The following is an 18,370-nucleotide window of genomic DNA, read 5'->3' on the forward strand; positions in this document are numbered from 1 at the left end:
TAGTAGATTTTCAAGTCCTAAATTTCTGGAGACGTTTTGAGGCCCTAAACGACATTTTTTAGAAAACTATGAGCAACATGTGTCCATAGATCGATGTTTCGCTTCCCAAAGTTGTAATCCTTGGATAGATATTTCTAACGAGGTATTGTGTGTGTCAAACGGAGATGATATGCCAAAGTTATGACCCCAAGAAGTTAATGTACCAATTTACCCAAAACAGGGCCCATAGTTTGGTGCTTCATCTCCTAGGGTTAGGTTTTTTGATGTTTAGGGTTTTTCATTGTTTCTCAAAAATAAATAGGTCTTCAAGCCTCATTTTAAGACAATTCGGAGGCATGTATCCGCCACATCTCTTCTCAAAGATAAGCTACCATCGCCTTAGCTAGTTTATTTCCATTTCTGTTTGTAAGCATATTTCATTATTTTACAGTAATGAAATTAAGTATTATTTCTATTGCATCTCTCTATGTATGGTTATATTTGTAATTTGTTGTGTTCCTATTTAAATCTGGATCAAAGGGATCCACGTATAGGTAGATGGGTTGATTTGATGAACAGACTAGGGGGTGGCGAGGTCCCTAGAACAACTTTTGATGATGATGTTTTCCTTTGGTGTGAACAACAATTCATTGCCATCGAGGACTACCCCTATGCAGGCATGGACTTCAGAGGGGATCCAGATCTAGTGCTTCCACCAAATGCTGCATGGGGTTCCATAGGTAAAAAAAAGTAAGTTTTTTAAAGTTATTTGATTTTTTTTTTAGATTTCAAAAGATTATGAATTGAAATTCTTTTATGAGACAAATATTCTTACAAAATTATTTGATCATGATACAGATGTGGGACTAGTAAGACCTGAGGGTCTACCCAAGCATAGGTGTCATGGAAGAGATGCGGAGAGTACCGCGGCGGAGACCGAGAGATGCCTCCATATCGTACAAAGGAACTTGGAGAGGTTAACTCACCAGGTACCAATGGTGGCAATAGAGGATCTACTAGAGGCTATGCAGATACGCTTGGTAGGAGTACCATGATATTGTGTATGGCTCTTTCGACAACTGGATAATTGCATCGTCTTCTTCTGAGATGCACATCCGGGGCTAGACCCATAGACATAGATTAGAGATGTCCAAATTTTGACACGAATTATTGGGCTTAAGCCCTAATTTTGTACGACATTTTTGTCCCGATTTTGTATAACATTGTGAACAAAAACATCTATCTATATATAGATGGTTTCATAATGTGATGATCATATATATAGATGACGTTCGTTTATTTTTAATGCGATGAATGATTAATATGTCAATCTAATGATTGATTAGCTATGGAATCAACATAAGAATTTTCTGATCATGGAATATGAATAAATGTGATAAAATTAAATGATCTTTGTAATAAATGCATTCTTAGAAATTGGCCATATAAATAAGGATCTCTCACATGATAGATGTTGTTTAACTGAGAAACCACCAGTTGTGAATCCAAGTATACTACTAACTAATCAATACCAAGAGACATTGCTTCAGATAGTAGGCTAACCACAGCAGTTTATTTGGCAACATTATTTGAAGTAGGGTTGATACATATTCCTCTTGAAACCAACAACTGACTTGATGGGTAGTAAATTACCCAAGCCGCGGAAGCCAAATTCCAGGTATGTCAACTAGCACCATCGGTGAACCCTAGATATACCAAATCATCCATCAATACCTGCCAAAGTAAATCAAAATATCGATATCACTATCAAACCTATAGACATATATGCAAAAACATATACAATATCTACAACCAAGAAAATGATAGGAAAAAACCTAGGCATAATACTTTTTAATATAGAGCCCATTTCTAGGCTCCGACAGCTTGTTTCCATCAAAATCAACCAATTTGTAAAATCCTTTTTTTTAAGACCTTTTAAACGATAAAAGGACCGTACCACATGGATTTAAAATTACCTGCCCTCGAGGCATCTTTGTCTTGGTCAGGGACCAGGACAAGGTCACATTTATAGAAAACCCTAGGACGCACAACCTTATCATATTGGACTTTCACTCTTTTTTATGAGCTTCATTGATTGTGGAAGCATCTTGATGCTACTTGTCAAGATGTTCCAAATGAACGAAATTTCTTCAAGACTAGAAGTGTCTGGAAGAAATTTTACAACTAATTTAAGAGATGGAATTTCACATTCCACAGGGAATATTGATTTCAAACCATAAACTAGTTGAAAAGGAGTGAAACCCGTAGCAGTCTTAACCGACATCTAGTATGCCCAAAGCACATGATATAACTTGATATACCAATTGGATCGAGCCTTACTAATTTTCATTTGTAGGATAAGTTTCAGGGATTTATTCATGGCTTCCATAGTAAGGAGACAAATGCTCCTGCTGGAAACCCAACTTGAGAGCCAATTCAGCCATCATCTTTTTCTAGAAATGACTACCATGGTTAGTGATAATCTCCTTTGGAATACCAGAATGAGAAATGTCTTGGTTGAAAAGAAACATGGTAGTTGTTTGACCATCATTCACTACAGTAGGCATAGCTTCAGCACACTTGGTAAAGTAGTCCATTGCTACAATAATATACTTATGACCCTTTGTCAAATGTGGGTTACAAGTTGTAAAATCAATGCCCCACTTTGTGAATGAACCGATGGTAATAACAGGAAAAAACAGAGCTGAATGAGCACACATTTTCTAAGTATAAACCTACCAACAATGACATTTTTAACTGCTTCAACACAATCTTTGAAAATTGAAGGCCAAAAATACACTGCATGCAAGAATTTTTGGGCTGCAACAAGCCTAGATAGATGACAACCATAGGATCCACTATGGCAATCATTCAGCACTAACTCAACTTCTTCTAAGGTTAAGCATCGTCTAAGGATTGAATCAACCCCATGACAATATAAGGTTGGGGACAACCTTGGATGTTGGTTAATGGCCATGCGAAAACTTGCTTCCTTAAGGACCCAAAATATTTTTGTCTCTAGTCTTCCGCACGGGGTCCTTTGTAGCCCATAAGGAAGCAAATTGCGTTGCCTCCAGCAATCCTTCCTCAAGTAGAGGAAACTGGTTGTCCTCCAGAAATTCCCATGTGACAAGTACAATGGACAACAATAACCAAGCGTAGTGAAATGACTTGGTTTCATCCTGGACCTCTCGGCAGTTTGTGAGGAACTCCTGACAGAGATGTCTGGACCAATTGAACTGCACACCCTTCACGCATTATGCAACTAGGGACACTATGGGCGCTGGAACTTCATTGGCGCGACATTTCCTCATCTTCTTTCCTGCCAAAATTTTGGTGGCTAATTGGAGTATTGGGTTAGTGATAGACATGATAAAATACCCTAGTGACTTCTTCATGAGGTTGTAATCTCTCTTCATTCTTTTGGAAAGGTCCTTCTCCCCCATCTTTCTACCAAACTCCTTAGCTGGGTTCAGGCCTTCATATGGCAGGTGTGTGATTTTGTTTATTAGCATGTCAGTGATTGGGATAGGCCCTCGTAGTCATAGGCACCCATCGTGTACCAATGTAAGTAGTTGGTGCACACAAATTTTGTTGATAGGGGTGCGGTGATAATTGGGCACCCAAAGCAAATTAAGTAACCCCGAGTTCTCCACACCATGCACCCATTCCGCCATCTCTAATGTGGTTACACCTGAATCTGCGTAGTAGATGTGCTTCATGTAATTATCTGTCCCTAATTGTGGAAACCTAGCATGACCTACGAGGTCCCAATCCTCCACTTTTAACAACGGGATCTGCGTCAGCCGCAGACCTTCAAAGAGAACTTGCTCAAGCAGCAGGGGCGTGGAAATGGTAAACTTCTTTGAATCTGGGTGCTTTGTGATCTTCACCTTTCCCTTCCGAGGAGGGATAGAGTTAGGTAGCTTCATGATGGTCTCCACTCCTTTAGCACCTATGTCCTATGTTCCTTGGCCTTCTTCCACTCCCAGGTCAGCTATCTTCTCTAGCTGCTTATCTTTCTTCTGTTTCTGCACTACAAAATGCTTCCTAGGAGACTCGTGCACCAAAGTTGACCTCTTCTGCTTGTCCTTATTCAACTTGGATATTTGGGTTTCTCTGGCAAGGGTAGGTTTTAGCCTAGGCGACCTCAGTGTCATAGGCACAGGAGGCGGAGCTTCCATGCTCACAACTTCTAGGGCAGCTCACTCAGAGGCAACATCAACACCAATACTCATGGTTTTTGTAGGGCTTGGTCCAAGCATTTTCTATAGAATGAACTTTTGATTTAGATCAGATAACTTAGAAAATGCAGGGCTTGTGACTAAATCATCCCAATACGATCAGTTCATAAGCGACAGACAACAAAACTCACTAGCAATTATGAGAGTGCAAAGTGTTCTCTGTTGGACCGGCACACGTAATTTATAGGGGTTATTGAATTCAAATCTGACCGTTCCCCCCAATTTCTAACAATTAATGTTGTTTTGGTGGAAAATCTTCAAATATTTTTGCCTTAAATACCGCCATCCACACAACCTACCTGCTACGTAGTCCTCCAAACTTGGCTATGTAGTTTATTGTCCCCCGCTCCCTTGCAACTACCTGGAGCACTACGATTGTCCTGCAGGCATATAGTCATTGCAAAGGATTCCCTATATACTGCTTCAATCTGCTCCCATTCACTCTTCACGGAAAATGTTCTCCATTCAACTTCGTGAGTTGAACTGTGCATCCATATGTAATTTCTTTGATAACATATGGCCCTAGCCAATGCATCAGGAATTTTCCCATAAATTTAGTGAAATTACTATGATATAACAAGACAAGATCGTTTACCTTGAAAGTGTGAAGCTTGATGTGGCAATCGTGCCATGATTTTTCATGTTCCTTCTGTACTTGCTGATGGAATCCTACCAAGAATTAGTCCTCTTCAAGCTCCATCAACTGCATGATCCATTCCTCCAAGGCCTCACAAATGGTGTTTTCCCTATCAGTTTCTTACATGTAGTTCTATAGGCCCATAGCCGTGTAGGTATGTGCACATCCCAGTCATTATAATGTGTGTTGCAGATCTTTGTCAGCGCATTCTCCAAAATCTTACTGAAGGCTTCAACAATTCCATTGGCCTGTGGGTGATACAGTGTACTCTTTTGATGGTAGACCTGAAATTCTTCTGTCAACGTGGTGATCATTTTGTTCAGAAAGTGCGTACCTCTGTTGCTCATCAACACTTTCGGGCAGCCAAATATGGTTAAGACATACTCAAAAAAAACTTTGTTGTACTTGCCCATGTAAAATCCTTAACCAGTTGTGCTTCTACCCATCTGGTTAGATATTCAGTCACGGTGATGATATAGCATGCACCAGTTTTCTTCCCTGGGGGCTGAATAGGCCCAAAGAAATCAATCACCCATTTCTTAAAGGGTTGCAAGGATACTTGAGGTTGTAATGGAAAATCATCCCTTTGCGATGGTCTGCTCATTTTCTAACATGCATCATATGCCTTGGAATCCTTATGCACTGTTGGCCACCATAGACATGCACGCAAAATGTTCTGTGCAGTCGCCTTTCCTGCATAATGTCCTCCCACAGAGCCTCCATGAGCTTCAGTGATAATGTTATCCCTATCAAAATCTGGCACATATCTTCGCAATATTTCATCAACACCCATCTTATACAAATGTCCTACAATAACTAAGAAAGTTGTCATGCGCACTACGAGTTCCTTCTTTTGTTGACTTGTATACCCTTTCGGTGTCATCCCCGTAGTCAAGAAGTGAATGATATCTACAAATGATTATCTGCTACGTGCACTGCAAAGAGTTGCACATCTGGAAACCCTTCCTCCAGATCATTAGGTTCCTCGCCTATTTCGGTTCGAAACAGATGGTTAGTTCATGCACTCAACCTCCCTTGCTTCACAATGACTTCACAGTCATACTCTTGAAATAGTAGCAGCCATCTGCAGATCTTTCCCCTAACACTGGCTTATTGACCAGGTATTTCAAGGCAGAATGATCTGTGTACATTTTGAAATGTCCACCTAACAAATAGTGCCTGAATTTTTGCAACGCGTACACCATAGCCAACCCTTCACACTTAGTCGTTGAGTAATTCTTCTCTTCCTTTGATAATTTCCTACTCGCAAAGGCTATAGGATGGTTCATTTCTCCTTCGCCGACTTGCGTTAACACTGCACCCAATGCAATGCAAGAGGCATCCACATGTACGTGAAACTCCTTCTTCCAATCAGGGAATACAAAGATTGGCGCGGTGACCATCTTTCCTTTCAATACATCCAAGCTACACTAACATTCTTTGTCCCAATAGAATGCTGCATCCTTCTTCAGCAGTTTCTCCATGGGATCAGTAATTTGAGCATATTCTTTGATAAACTTTCGATAATATCCCATATGTCCTAGTGTCGCATGTAGCTGCTTAACATTCCTTGGGGCCTCTAAATTTACAATTATTGCAATCTTTGCAAGGTCCACCATCAGCCCTTGCTGCACACTACATGATCCAACAAGATTCCAAAGGGAATGCAAAAGATGAATTTCTTCAAATTCAACGCGATCTGGTATCTGTGACACGTATCTAGCATCAAGCACAAACTTGCTACATGGCGCTTTACTATTCTGAACATTGTCCAGTCATCAAAGTACACTTCCAGGAACTTATGAATGAACTCCTTGAATGCTGCGATGAACATGCGAGAAAATATCACAGGCACATTCTTGAGTCCAAACAACATCATAGTGTATTGAAAACATCCCCATTCCATCGTGTAGGCCATTTTTCTCCTATCCTCGGGTGTGATCTTAATCTGATGATACCCAGAGAACCCATCAGTAAATGAGTAGGCCTCCTGCCCTCTAACATTATCTAGCACTTCATCGATATACGACGTCATGAATGGATCATTGACACACACATTGTTAAGCTTTCACAGATCTACACAAATCCTTATTTCTCCTTTCTGTTTCTTCTCCTGAACGACCATCGGGCTTACCAAATCAAATTCTTCAACTGGTTCTATTATTCCCACCTCCAACATCTTATCCAACAGGTGATACAGTCTTTGCTTAAGGAGCTTCATCTTCGGCTTCAAAGTGATCTTTTTAACACCCAAATATCCTACTATGCCCTTCAAATCTGAAAACTTGGTAGGGAAAAAAATCCTAATATTCGCAAAGTAACTCAACAACTTTGTCCATAGTAGCGTCATCCCAATAATCTCCAACCTTTGCAAACTTCGGTTCTACTTCAGCACCAATGTTTACTTGCTTTGTCTTCAACAGCGCGGTGATGTTTGGATTATCTATTTGCAGGCCCTCGACTTCGCGATGCCCTTCTGCCTTTGGAATTTTAATATTTCTTGGATTTTCATCCTCCTCTTCAGCAGTCACATTATAGCATTCCACTGCATGGCTCAGGTGGGTGCTCCAATCTGGTTGGACCCACTCCGTAGGTTATTGCGGTGTTTTGAATATTACTGCCTTAATCTCCTGTAGAGCTTCATCGATGCTTGCAAAGCCGTCTTAAAAACTAAATGTCAATAAGAATGCTTCTCCAAATATATCCCTCTCCACAGTGCCATGGCAGAGCTCCATTTCTAGATACCAGTTCATGGGAATTGTGTCCAAAGTATGGAAAAATAGGTGTACCCACTCTGGTTATGGTTCTGTCCCCCATGCTTTAGTCCATTTTGCTAGGTGATCGCCCGGATCATCCTTCCCACTATATTTCTCAGTTAATATAGTGTTAGGCCACCCAAACCATAACCTCATCATTCTTTTGTAATCTCGCCATCCATCAAAGTTATCCTTGTGCGCACCCCACCATCGTGTGGGCATAGCGCGCAGTGCCAAATCTAATGCTTGGAGGCAGTGAGCCTAAGGGACTTCACACTCAAATGCATCCAAAAACTTATCAACGTCAGTTAAACCATCATAATAGGGTAAGTTCCTTACCTCCAACGAAACACAACACAACGCTTTTTTCATCATATTGCAGCGCAGTGTAGATACTTCATGCAAGCGATTCTACCAATGCTCCAAATATTCATCTGAATAAGAGGTATAGGAAATCTCTCGATCCCATGCAATTTGACCATATGTCGTCAAATTGATCTGGTCTTGGTATCGTGCTGTTATTTTTTATATTTAATCCAGTTCATCCTTGCTTTCTTCATAATCGTTGACTGGTTTAGTGTAGCATGTCCCTTTTGCAGGGTCCAATGGTATTACAACTCGAAGCGATTTCTTTTCAAACGATATTTTCCTCTTTTTCAGATTGATGACCCCATTCATGTCAATGGCCCAGTCAATTCCTAGGATTGTGAGGTATGGATTAATGTCATCAACAATCTCTATCACCTCAAAGTTGGCCATCGTGCTTGCACCTTCTATATAACATGTTACCCCATATAATCGTCCCATAGGGATGATTTTATGCTGGTTCACCATTCTGAGCTGGATTTGAGACCACTGTAGCATAGGTCTCCCCATTATTTCCCACATTTGTTTGGGAAATATGTTCGCATTCGACCCCAAGTCCAAGATGACTTGGTCCATCTCATAATCCCATATCTGTGCAGTGAGCCTCATCCCGCGCCCTGTTCTTGCCTTATGTTTGCCAATTTTTCTGACCACCTAGTGTCCACCAGGGACCTTCTCTTTGCTCACGCATTTGTTTATCAACTCCTGCAGGCCTTCCACATCTTTTCTATCGCGTATAAGTTTGATGCAGGTCTCCAAAAATGTAGTAAGTGCAAAGGGGTCAACCTTTTCTTAGCCTCCATAAAGGTTTCCTTATCGTACCCTAGTTCAATGCCAACTTCCTTCTCTAAGGCCTTGTGAACCATCATCTATAGGTTCTGCGTAGGTTGTTGAGGTTGCACTTTCTTTTCTTGGATTTTAGCTATCATCACTAGACATTCCTCTATGGTATGGTCAAATTGGCTGCATTATATATATGATGGGTGTTTCTGATTCTGACACTCTCATGCACAGTGCCCTGGTGTCCCGCAGTTGTAATAGATAACCTAACCCCGACCTCTACTAGGCCCTCCTCCTCCCCAGCCTCGTCCCTGATATCCTTCAAGACCTCCTCTAGCACCCTGCTGTGGAGACTAAGTTTTTGCTTGCATCCCGTATGTAGTTGTTCTTTCCATTATCAGCTCATAGCTGCGATAGTGCCGCTCATCGTGGCCCACTGATTTGCATAAGTTACATAACAACTGTTGCGGTGTCTGGATGAAATTTTGAAGCAAATGGCAATTATCTGTCACGTGTTGTCTAACAACCTGAAAAATAGTGCAACATAATATAGCCCCCATGCTCGGTCCTACTGGAGCTTCTGGCCTCATGGGAACTTGTCACCCTCCTGTAATATAATTCGCAAATAAGGCACAATGGTCTTTATTGTGCCCCCGGCTCTTACACTTCAGACACCAAGCTTCTGCGTGCACCTATGGTTTAGTCTCTTTGTCTTTCTTCAAGATTTGCAATTCTAAGTAGAGCTCTGTAACTTAGAGTGAATCTGTTGTATGTTAGAAAATTATATATTACGGAGTAATGGAACACATAAAATATTGCAGAAATATAAACATAGAAAATGCATAAAACATGAGAGAAACAGATATGCGTGGTTCATCCAGTTTGGGCTACATCCACAAAGAAACAACCAGTCCTTCCTTTTATATTATCCAGAAAACTGAAGAGATACAACCTACAACAAATCTGTTGTAACACCCTCTTCGCTCTCAATCTCCTCTCTCTTTCTCACTCAGAATACAAATATACATAGATGCAATACAATTCCCTCATATATAGTGAGGGGTTGCCTTATAGGGAAAAAAACCCTAAATTAAACATAACTTCTATCGTCAGATCTCCGCCTAATGAACAACCCAGATTAACTAGAAATTACTATACTTTTACAAGGCAATTTTACATCTAGTCTTAGCTTCGAGGGAAACCCCTGGCCAGGGGGGCTCCCCAAAGGTCGCAGTCGCCCCCCCTGGACCCCCCCTGCAGCGAATATTTTTTGGGCGGCATTTCGAACTGGAGTCCAATGTGGCGATACCTTTGAATACAGAAGATAATCAGGCTCCACACCCAACAATCTCCCACTTGGAGACTGATTATAACAACTCCACCGCTGCTTCATTTGTTGGACAATGACACCTCTTTGGACCTAGCTATTTCTCATCTTCTTCATCATACTTGAATACCAATTGAAACTGAGCATATTCTTAGTTTCTCCCTGGTTACAATTTTTGTTAGCATATCTGCAGGATTCTGGCTAGTGTGTATCTTTTCCAACTTCAACTCTCCATCTTCCAACACTGATTGTATGAAATGGTACTTGAGTTTTATGTGTTTAGTCATAGAATGAAATGTTGAGTTCTTTGCAAGATGAATGGCACTTTGGCTATCACTGTATAATGTGCCCATATCATGCTCCTTACCCAATTCACCCATAAACCTTTGTAACCAAATCATTTCTTTACTAGCCTCTATAGCAGCAAAATACTCTACTTCTGTTGTTGAAAGTGCAACAACACTTTGGATTTTTGAAACCCAACTGACAGTTGTTCAACCTACAGTAAATACATATCCTGTAGTGCTCCTCCTATTATCTCTGTCACCTACCATATCTGCATCAACATATCCCTGTAGAGAAATGTTTGAACCACCAAAGCATAATGCTTGATTTGTGGTACCTTTCAAATATCTGAGAATCCATTTCACTACCATCCAATTTTCCTTTCCTGGATTGTTCATGTACCTACTTACAACTCCCACTGCATGTGTAATATCAGGCCTTGTGCAGACCATTGCATACATTAAGCTTCCAACTGCTGATGCATATGGAACTTTAGACATATAATCCATGTCTTCTTGGATCTTTGGGCACATTTCCTTACTAAGTTTAAAATGGCTAGTAGAAGGTGTACTAACTGGTTTTGCATTGTGCATATTAAATCTTTTCAACACCTTTTGTATGCATTCATTCTGAGACAATGTTAGTTTGCGATTTTTCCTGTCTCTAGTTATTCTCATACCAAGGATTTGTTTTGCAGCTCCCAAATCCTTCATTGCAAATGAATTTGCCAATTTTATTTTGAGCACATTTATTTTCTGCATTTTAGACCCTGCAACAAGCATGTCATCTACATACAATAACAATATAATATAGCTTCCATCATTTTGCTTTTTCAGATAGACACAATGATCAGAGTGAAATCTAGTATAACCTTGTTCAAACATAAACTTGTCAAATTTTAGATATCACTGCCTTGGAGCCTATTTTAAGCCATACAAGCTCTTCTTCAACCTGCACATTACTTTCTCCTTCCATTTTACCTCATATCCTTCTGGCTGCTGCATATATATCTCTTCCTCCAAATCCCCATGGAGAAAGGCTATTTTTACATCTAACTACTCAAGATGCAAATCTTCAGCTGCTACTAGACTTAAAATAGTTCTGATTGAAGTCATTTTAACAACAGAAAAAAATATTTCATCAAAATCAATACCTTTCTTCTGTGAAAACCCCTTCACCACAAGTCTAGCTTTGTACCTCTGTTTTCCTCCATATTCTTCCTTCAGCCTGTAAACCCATTTATTCTTCAATGTAGTTTTACCTACAGGCAACTTGATTAAGTCCCAAGTCTGGTTATGCATTAAGGAGTCCATCTCTTCTTCCATGGCTAGCTCCCACTTCTTCCTGCTTTCAACCTTCATTGCTTCTTCATAACATTCGGGTTCACCAAAATCAATCAACAATAAATAATATAATGAAGGAGAGTATCGTTCAGGGGGTCTACTTATCCTGGTAGATATTCTAACACCACTTTCAGGTGTTTGGGGTGCCTGTTGCTGTTGTGGTGGTTGTTGTTGTTGTGGTTGTTGATTATTATTATTTTCAGGTACCTTTACTTTTTCAATGATCTCATCAAGAACCATTTATTCCTTATCTTATTTTTTCTATTTCTTTTCCTGCAACTGATTCTTATATAAGACCTTTTCATGGAATATTACATCTCTACTCCTAATGATTTTGCGATTTTCATAATCATATAAGCGATAACCAAAATCATTAACACCATATTCAATAAAAGTACATTTCTTTGATTTTGCCTCAAGCTTTGTTCTATTTTCTTTATTAATATGGACAAAGGCCTCACAACCAAAAGGCTTTAAAAAAGAGTAGTTTACCATTTTACTTGTCCATGCCTCCTCTGGAACACCACCATCCATGGAACTTGAAGGCCCTCAATTTATTAGATAAACAACAGTATCTACAACATTTGCCCAAAATTGTAAAGGCAATCCTGCATGCAATCTCATGCACCTTGCACGCTCCATGATTGTTCTGTTCATCCTTTCTGACACACCATTTTCTTGTGGTGTTCTTGGAATTGTCTTCTCTCTGTGAATTCCATGCTCTGAATAGTACCTATCAAACTCATTGCTGCAATATTCACCTCCATTGTCTGATCTGAGACACTTCAATTTCTTTCCTGTCTCAATCTCAACCAAAGCTTTCCATTTCTTGAAAGTATCAAATACATCAAATTTATTCTTAATAAAATAAATCCAAGTTTTTCTAGTTGCATCATCAATAAAAGTAACATAATAACGAGAGCCACCGAGAGATGATACCTAAGAAGGTCCCCATACATTTGTATGCACAAGCTCTAATTTTCCGCTCTTCTTTTCTTTCCCAAATCTGAGAAATCAGACTCTCTTCTGTTTTTCATAAATGCAATTCTCACAGAAGTCGAAATCAACATTCTTCAAACCCGGCAACAAATTCCTTGACTGAAGGAACTTCATCCCCTTCTCACTCATGTGTCTGAGCCTATGATGCCATAATGCTGCATCTTCTCCTTTGGAAGTTAAAGCATTAACAAAGTTAGAAATACCATTGCATAAATACAATGTACCAACATTTTTTCATTTTGCTATTGCCAGGGCTCCTTTGGTGACCTTCCAAGCTTTATCTGTGAAATTTGTCACACAACCTTCACCGCCTAACTGCCCTGTTGAAATCAGATTTTTCTTCAGATCTGGAACATGCCTTACCTCCTTTAGTAGCCATTGGTTTCCATTCTATTGTTTTACAAGAACCTTACCCATTCCAACAATTTTACAGGGTTGATCATCACCCAAACGGACTTGTCCAAAATATCCTTGAACATAGTCATGAAAGTATTTCTTATCGAGTGTGGCATGGAATGAGGCCCCTGAATCTACCCCCCACGAATTAGTAATATTTTCGAAAGAAAGAATCACAGAATCTTGTAACACATCACCTGCCACATTTGCTTCATGATTGTTTTCTTGTTGTGCATCTCCTTCTTTTCCCTTCCAAGATCTACAGTCTTTCTTTAGGTGTCCTTTCTTTCCACATTTCCAATGGACTATCCCCGATCTAGACTTGGATCTGCCTTTCCTTGATTTACTGCGATATCCTGAGCTCTTTCCTCTTTCCATTTTTCTTCCCCTAGACTCTGCACTCAAAGCATTACCTGATGTCTCACCGGAGCTTTTCCATCGCATCTTCTCGCTAAGGATAGCATCGACAACATCATCAAAATTTAAAGTACTAGATCCAGAAACAGAGTTACTAATGGCCATTACTAAAGCATTCCAACTTTCTGGCAATGAGAACAAGAATAACAAAGCTCTAACTTCATCATCAAAGTTTACCCCTACAGAACTTAACTAACTTGTAACAGTATTAAAATCATTTAAATGGTCTGTAACAGATCCACCTTCCGACATCTTCATATTAAATAAACGCTTCATATGAAATACCTTATTTGAGGCCGAGGGTTTTTCATATAGTTTCGCCAATGCCTTAATCAAACCCTCCGTCATTGTTTCCTTCGAAATGTTGAAGGCGACCTATGCTACGAGGCACAACCGTACTGTTCCGAGTGCCTTTCTACCGAGAAGGTTCCATTCTTCATCTATCATACCTGTTGGCATATTTGTTTTTCCACCCAATGGTAGGTATAGATATTTTTGATACAAATAATCTTCCATCTGCATCTTCCACAACGAGAAGTTTTGGCCGTTAAATTTCTCGACCCTAAACTTAACATCTTCTGCCATTGCTCCCACTCGAACCAGGAATCCTTCTCTCCTACAAGTTTGTCAGCCAAAAAAAGACCTTCGACTGTGATACCAGTTGTTAGAAAATTATATATTACGGAGCAATGGAACACATAAAATATTGCAGAAATATAAACACAGAAAATGCATAAAACAAGAGAGACACAGATATACGAGGTTCACCCAGTTTGGGCTATGTCCATGGAGAAACAACTAGTCCTTCATTTTATATTATCTAGCAAACTGAAAAGATACAACCTACAACAGATCCACTGTAACACCCTCTTCGCTCTCAATATCCTTTCTCTTTCTCACTCAGAATACAGATCTACATAGACACAATATAATTCCCTCATATATAGTGAGGGGTTTCCTTCTAGGGGAAAAAACCCTAAATTAAACATAACTTCTATCGTCAGATCTCCGCCTAATGAACGGCCCATATTAACTAGAAATTACTATACTTTCACAAGGCAATTTTACATCTATTCTTAGCTTCGGGGGCGCTGCCCCCGAAACCCCCCGCCAGGGGGGGGGCTCACCAAAGGTCGCAGCTGCCCCCCCTTAGACCCCCCCTGTGGCAAATATTTTTCAAGCGGCGTTGCCGCCCCATTTCGAACTAGGGTCCAATGTGGCGATACCTTTGAATACAGAAGCTAATGAGGCTCCACACCCAACATTGTAACCCCGAGGTCACATCCTGAATGGGCATTGCATGCAACCTCATCGCGATTTACAGGAATTTTTTCTAAGTTCCTATCTTTTGTGAGTTTCATGTTAGCTTCTTGAATTTGACATTTCAACCTTTGATCTAATTCCTAAGGTGTCTCATCAACCCTCATCATGATTTTCTTAAATCCAACTACTGACTGCGAGTCATACTTAGGCTTACTAAACTCTTTGTTTAAAGTAGCCTTAGTATCTGCTAGCGATGCCAGAGCATTATCCAAACAATACTTAATATACCAAGTCAACATGTGATCTTGTAGAGCGGTAACCAACTATGCCTTCTTTATATTATCATTAGTAATTTGTTGTGTTGTCCAAATAGCATTCGTAACAAACCAGAATTGCTCTGTGTCTTCACTCCCGATGCCCTTGAAAATCAGCAGCTTCATAGTGTTCGCCATGTTAAATGGAGGTGGTAGAGTTAGAGGTGTGGGCAAGGTGTATATAGTGGAGGTGGAGGTGGAGGTGGAGGTGGAGTGGATGGATGATGTGTCCCTGGGAAACCCTGTGCTATCAGCTGGACAACACTCCATGGTGAGGCTTGTACCTCTCCTTGGTCATCGCTTGAAGGAGGTCTAATCAATGGGCTATATTATGGACTTGATCTATCTCGATTTCTAAAGAGTTTTCCACGTCGCATAGCTCTAAACATAAGGCAATGGCATAACCTTTTGTTCACATAACAACATTTTAATCCAGGTATTCAAAGATCTTAAATACTTACCTCGTGGTCCCTTGAAAACCCGTTTCCCCACTTTGCTATAGCTAGCTGAGGTATCAACTGCGAATTCTATAACAAATATTCCTAGAATCTAATCGAGCCAATGATTAACAGCCCACATGATCTAATTTTCATAAGCTTCTAATTGTCGCACTAATTCAGGAGTCCATACTATAGGATTATCAAGCTTCCACCTTCCTTGGTTGGTTGTCAATTTAGCTAACCACTCGTATAGTTCAATGGGAAAAGTGGAGAAGAAGTATTCATGTATCTCTGTATATAGATATTTGTTCAACCACTCTTCTTTTGACAAACCAAGAACCAAGTTTTGACATCTAGAGACAAGTGTGATGTCTTTTAGCACCTCAGATATTCCTTTGCACAGATCGATAAGCCCTTAGGGCTCGATACTGCAATTCTATTAAAATAGCCTTTAGACCTTCTCGAAGGTTTACAATCAGACTTTGCGGACCTTTAACAGTCGATTTATCCACTTACACACATCAGAGAACAACCCTTAATTAGTGTTCATGCAGATCTACTTAAGTTATTTAATAAATATAACAGAATTCATCACAGTCTTCACGAAATTACTTAACATGCATTGCCTACATTTTTTAAGACTTATTCAAGAGAATCATGCATCATTAATCAATATTATATAAACAAATTATTCATCAACAACATATATCATAAACAGAAGTAAATAGAGATAAACAAATATACACAGGAATCCTTCGGTAACTTTCTTTATTGATCTTCAGTTCAGATTTACAGACTCAAACTACCCTGCGCACTCAACTGCAGGGGTCCACACACTTAGCTGCGGACTCTACCTAGGCCTCTATGCACTCAGCTGCAAAGCCTTTCTTCTCCTATCTAGCCCACTTCTTTGTGCTATCACTTCTCTTCTATTGAACCATTACATACATAACTAACATAACATGACACGCCTTAGAATCCCTAATACACACCTATTTATAGCCTTTTTCATACAATACCATGGTCCACGGACCATGGGTGGGTCTCAAAACCGACTCAAAATTTACATAAACAAGGGGCTAAAACCCCTTTGACTCCTAACCATCTGTGCGCTCTGCATCCACAAATCGCGGAGACTTTACATTACTTACAAAAATATATCAAAACTTGGATTATTTTAACCCCAAAAATGACACAGCGAACCCCATCCCAACATAGACCAAAAGGAGGATTTTTGCACAAAGGAAAGTAGTACTTTCCATTTATTTATAAAAACCCTTACTAACAGATCCATATTGATTTGGGTTAAGTATGAGGACTAAGTGGAGAGCATAAAAAACAACATACATCAATGGGAGGGACTCCCAACAATAGAGAAAAGGATCATCTTAGAAGGGAAACTCTTACAAGACAAGAGTACCCTCAAAGAATACAAGATACGCAGAGGCTCCACTCTATCCTTAGTGTTAGGACTATGTGGAGGAGTAGTACCAAACCCTTCAATCTCCTACAAAGAAGCGGCTAGAGGGGTTGCAGAACTTTTTAAGGCCACATCTATAGTTGGGACACTGCTTAATCTTACATATTGGAAAAAATGGAGAAACACCCACAGTTAGAGATCTTGAACTCATCAGTAAACAACATGTTCTCATATTTTCACAAATAGGTTTTATTCTATAGATTTAACAGTTTCTAGCTTAAATTTGAGGACCTCTACCGATGGATCTACACAAACTAGACTACAGAATGTGACATCTACTTATGCTCAAAGGGTTTCTTCATTATACACCCTTCCTCAAATGAATATTACCAAAAAATCATGGAGCAAGGACTATGGTTTTGGGTAAGAACTAGGTTATTCACTACTCCCTAGTTCCCAGAATTCGACTCATCAACCATGAAAGTAACCAAAATGCATGTCTAGGTTCATTTGTGTAACCTCTCGCTCCCCTTTTGGCACCATCAAGTTCTTAGAGACATTAGAAATGCACTGGGGGTTTTCACATACGCCAACATTTGGGTAATACCCATGGTAAATTTATTTTATGGCTTTTATTTTGGACATATTGCTAAAAACTTAAAGTGGGACAAGTGATATGAAGTGACAATGTAAATATTTATTTTGATTTAAAAAAAATTATTTTTTTGTATTATTATTCTTGAAAATGTGTTAAAGGCTATCATGTGAGATTATACTCCTAATTTCCAGGAAAACGGTTGAAATCAGTTATGCCCAATAAGGGGAAAGAACAAAAGAAGAAAAAACCTCCTTTTGACATAGTTGAATTGTTGGCTATGCATACCACCAAGAAAATACATGATTGGAGATAAATGTCATGGGTGGAACTAACTTCAAAAGGACTACAAGAGATAAAAGCAGACATATTAAAGAGAAAGGTATAGTGGGAAAGGAAGATTATACCTATACCCAAAAATTAACAGGATGCTGCTAAGGGTCATGGAGGTTTGAATTCAAAATAACTATTGAATTATTCTCCTGGTAGGAAGGACTTAGAGCTAGGGGGGAACTACTGAGAAATGTAGTTCATATTTAGGAGGAATGTGGAAACCTTTAATTTATTTCTAGGAAAATCTTAAATAAGTATATGATTTTCTAGTTAACTATTTATTAATTGTGTTATTATGATTTTTTAGGATTAAGAGTGCAAGTAATGGGATCTGTCATGATATTGAGTGTTTTGGGTGTCTTCTAGAAAATGAATGGATACCCTACTAACTTTTTGTGAGGAAATATATAAATGGATGTATGTGTATTTGTATTGATTCTTGTTGCAGGAAAAACTAAGTTTACAGGTGCAGAATA

General features: G+C 39.5%; 1 pseudogene; it reads left to right on the forward strand.

Moving 5' to 3' along the window:
• The window catches only part of LOC149267260 (uncharacterized), a 63,640-nt pseudogene that overhangs the window by 38,089 nt on the left and 7,181 nt on the right, over positions 1-18,370 (forward strand).

This window comes from Pinus tabuliformis, chromosome 6 (genome assembly GCF_031772625.1).
Source record: "Pinus tabuliformis cultivar Carrire ecotype Pingquan chromosome 6, CPIR1, whole genome shotgun sequence".
Lineage (NCBI taxonomy): Eukaryota > Viridiplantae > Streptophyta > Pinopsida > Pinales > Pinaceae > Pinus > Pinus tabuliformis.